The sequence below is a fragment of the Mandrillus leucophaeus genome, unplaced genomic scaffold (genome assembly GCF_000951045.1).
Source record: "Mandrillus leucophaeus isolate KB7577 unplaced genomic scaffold, Mleu.le_1.0 Scaffold408, whole genome shotgun sequence".
Lineage (NCBI taxonomy): Eukaryota > Metazoa > Chordata > Mammalia > Primates > Cercopithecidae > Mandrillus > Mandrillus leucophaeus.
In genome coordinates this window covers 2,858,265-2,862,829 of record NW_012104343.1, presented here as the reverse complement: position 1 = coordinate 2,862,829, position 4,565 = coordinate 2,858,265, and the positions used below count along the sequence as shown (strand labels likewise).

The window sequence follows — 4,565 nt, the reverse complement described above, 5'->3', positions numbered from 1 at the left end:
ATATTACAAAACTTGAAATAATGGCAGGTATTATGGAATGGGAAGCAGAGGGTTTTTTTTTGTTTGTTTTTTGTTTTTTTCCAAAAAAGGAAACTATAACAGATTTTAAGGGAAAAACAAACAAAACATACCAGAACTCTGAATACGGGCAGCACTACGCAGACTCTATAGTGCAGAACACCACAAAAGAATCAGTTCTACATTGGTAATAGCATAAGAATGACGTGGGGGCTAATATTTCAGAGAAGAGGAAAGACTGCAGGCATAGGTTTATTATAGACATGATATTTAGCAACATAAAAATGATACCTTCCAGCTGGGCGCAGTGGCTCACGCCTGTAATCCCAGCACTTTGGGAGGCTGAACGGGTGGATCACCTGAGGTCAGGAGTTTGAGAGCAGCCTGACTAACATAGTGAAACCCCGTCTCTACTAAAAACACAAAAAAATTAGCCAGGCGTGGTGGTGGGTGCCTGTAATCCTAGCTATTCCGGAGGCTGAGGCAGGAGAATCGCCTGAACCAAGGAGGCAGAGGTTGCAGTGAGCTGAGATCATGCTGTTGCACTCCAGCCTGGGTGACAGAATGAGACTCCGTCTAAACAAAAAACAAACAAACAGAAACAAAAAACCTTCCAAAGGATTCCCCGCATGGGGCAAAATTTGTTTTTCACTGCTAAGCATAGGAAGGATTAAGAAAGTGGAACAAATTCCCTTGTAACTATAGTGTCTCTCATATTTGAATAGCAAGCATGTTCAATCTGTTGCTACATGTTAAGAAAATATTGAGGATACATATGAATAAAGCAAAATAAGAAAAAAGGCTAAATTATGATCTTTAAAAATGAGAATAAAAATCTGTTTTTAAGCCAAGTAGGTGTGATTCTGATAATTATTATATATGATATAACCCATAGAAAGCGAGGCCAAGAAATAAATCTTTGTATTGTTCAGTACTTGGACTTGATATTGTCCTAGAAAAAACAGTGATAAGTCAACAAATGCATCACACATACAACTAAAAAGTCTCCTTCTGGTTTCATATAAATTTAAACAACAATCTTCCTAGGCTAATTTTTTTTCCTAGGCTAAACCTTCTACATGCAGGACCAGTGTAAATCCCTCTACCCTTTCAAACACTAGATCCGAACATCCAGGAACATTCTGCAATGCAACGTGCCTTGAGAAAGAGATGAATTCTGTAGTACCAATGACATAACTGATCGAGGAAGCTGGGAAGAGATAAACACTGATGGGAGCCAGTCAGGCAATGGTGGTTTGTTTCTCTTTGGGTGTTTCCTCCATCTGCTGCACGATCAGTTCATAGAGGGCTCTGCAGAGCTTTGCATAGCCCTCTCCTGTAAGATGCAGAAAATCAAATATCTCATGGCAGGAGATGGCAGTGTCAGGGTGCATGAAGCCCCCATCTGTATGCAGGACCTACACATGGGCAAGCTTCAGCAAGGAAACCTTGAGAAGCTAGTTCACTTTTTGCCTCAAAGGGTTGGGCTTCTTACCTCAAGGTAACACTTCCAATACAAGAATTTTGCCTTGTGGTTGCCTTATATTGATAAATAGATAGAGTGAATGATGGCCTTGATCCCACCTTCTAACTCTACTGCTGTATTTTCATGGTTGTTTGTTCCTACCCAGACAACAATGACCTTAGGTTTAATATTCTCCAGTTCTCTACTCTTTCGTTTCTATAAAACATGTCTTGTATCTTCCTCAGTTCCAAAATTCAGTGCATGAAATGGGGAAAAAAGCTCTCGCCATATCTCATGTTGCTGCATTAACTGCACCATGGGGTCTCCAACAAACAGAACATTAGGCTTTTTGTCTTTACCATCCAGGACAAATCTGTTGTGCTGAGATATCCATCTGTCGTCTCCTTGAATATCTTCCACTGCATGTGGAATAGCTGCTGTGTTTGAGTCTGCTTGGCTCATTCTACACTCACGTAGAGGGTCCATGGAGGCCCTACAAGGTTGCAGCATTGATGGGTGGTGCGTCTGTCACTCGCTCAGTTCCTGCGGCCCTCCTCTGGCGCGGACCTCCTCGGGCCCCAGCACCAGCAGCAGCCTAGAGATATTTTTATCCCAAAGAAAAAGAATTTAGGTAACTTCTTTATGGGATTTGTCAGCCCTAGATTTCTTTAACAAATTCTTAATTATGCACATAAGAAATAGATACGTATATAAAGCAAACATGATTCCTTCAATAACTCGAGGTAAGCATTCGAGAAGCAAGAGCATATCCTCTGGAATGCTGTGGTAGTAGCTTATGCTTCTATTTCTTTACACTCAGAATCAGGATCTTGACTTCATGACTCCCCATACGTCTCACACTTAGCTTTATTCAATAAGGGAATCTCTTTTTCTTACAGATGTTTTTGTGTATCTCCTTCATAATAGAAAAGTAATTCATTTCACTATCAACCGTCATAGATTTTATAATTAACATTTTAAATCTTGTTTAAATTTTGTCATAGAGCATATTCATCAGTTTATGGGATCTATTGTCATCATTTCCTTAATTTGCTCTAGTTTCTATGTACCACCTGAAGAGCCCACTATACTTTTAAGCTTTCAGTTCAGAATGTCTAGTTTTAGTTATTGCAAATAGTGTACTCATAATACGGGTGATTCTTTCAGTCTTTGAAATATGTTATCTTTCTGTAACTTGCAGCATACCCAGCAAATAAGTCTTATTAAGACAGAATACTATATAGGGGCTATTTACCCTCGTTTAGCCCAACTTGAACATCAAAATCAGGACTGAAGACTATACTAGTGATGTAGTGTCCATAAAGCTCAGTCACTTGCCCAGAGGATTTACAGACAACAGCAGAATTTGAGAATGACTGAAATCTATACTAAAGGATAAAAACTATAAATGTTTTAAAGTGTATTCTTTTTTCCCGTCTTCTTTTCTTTTCTTTTCTTTTTCTTTTTTTTTCAAGAGACAGGGTCTTTCACTTTGTTGTCCAGTTTGAACTGTAGTGGTATGATCATAGCTCACTGCAGCCTCAAACTCTTGGGCTCAAGTGATCCTCCTGCCTCAGTTCACCGAGTAGTTGGGACTATAGGAGCATGCCACCATCCCTGGTTAATTTTTGTGTTTTTTTGTAGAAATGGGATTTTGCTATGTTGCCCAAGCTGATCTCAAACTCCTGGGCTCAGCAATCCTCCCGCCTCAACCTCCCAAAGGGCTGGGATTACAGACATGAACCACCATGCCTGTTTGGCAAGTTCTTATATTTAAAAGAAAACTGTTTCTCTGCTCACAACACTTTTGATACCAAAGGCATGGGAATTTTTCTTCTTGTACCAACCAGTTCTCTAACTTTCCAGACACAAACTGAGTGTCCTATAGCTTAATTCAATTCTGACACTGACTACGCATAGTTAAGACAGATCTCATAGGTTAAGGGTTCAGTCCCAAAAGACTGCCTTACTGCCAGTCACAAGTACTGGTTGTCCAGGGTATCCACACTTCTGTCCAACTTAGCTACAAATCAGGGGTTCCCATAATCCTCCCCTCAGGTTCAATAATTTGTTATAACAGCTCACAGAACTCAGGGAAACACTTTACTTAACATTTTTATTACAAAGTATTTTATAAAGGCTATAAATCAACAGCCAGATGAAGAGGTATACGGGGTCATGTCCAGAAGGGTCCTGAACAGAAACTTCTGTTCCCATGGATTGGGGTATGCTACCCGTCTGACACATGGGTGCATTCGCCAACCTAGAAGCTCTCCAAATTCCAGCGTTTAGGGATTTTTCTGGAGGCTTTATCATATCGGTATGATTGACCATTAACTCAATCTTCAGTTCCTCTTTCCTTCCCATATGATAGGGAATGGGGCTGACAGTTTCAAATTTCTAATCATGGTTTGGTCTTTCTGATGACCAGCTCTTCTCCTGAAGCTATTTATGAGCACACTAAGAGTCATCTCATTAGAACAAGAGATTCTAATGTCACCCAAAAATTTCCAAAGGATTTAGGAGCTCTGTGTGAGACATTTTTGTCAACCCCATCACTCAGGAAATTGCAGGGGTTTTAGAAGCTTTGTGTCAGAACAAGAGACAGAGACCAAATATATATTTCTTATTGTGTCATAATATTCAATAAATTATAAATAAGACACTTTGTGTCTGACAGTAAAATACTGTTTCTCCCCAATAAGAAATTAGATCTGTGGGAATACTAACATACCCATTTGGATTTTTCTTGTAGTGTGTTCTATGACATTCCCATCAGTTGACATGAGAAATGTCTGTATGGTACCTTGCTCTGGGACCCTAATTACTAAGTATGATTTATCTCTAGTCTTTGATAATGCTTTTTCTCAAAGAATAGTCTCTAAATGCTAAGTCATCATCAATAGCATTTTATGGGGGAGCTTAGCTTCCCATCTTTCCTAAGCACTCAGGAAGATGCCGGCTCGAAGAGAGTTGGATTTACCATGAAGCTAAGAAACTGAAACTTTGGAAATCTTCAGTTGCATTACCCCTTTTCCAAGATTCTGTAAATGTGTAAAATTTGCAAAAATGAAATAACTAC

The 4,565-nt window shown here is 39.5% G+C and overlaps 1 pseudogene; it reads right to left on the bottom strand.

Annotated features, from left to right (window-relative positions):
- Positions 1-1,259: 1,259 nt before the first annotated feature.
- Positions 1,260-1,945, bottom strand: LOC105548305 (annotated as a pseudogene).
- Positions 1,946-4,565: the final 2,620 nt, after the last annotated feature.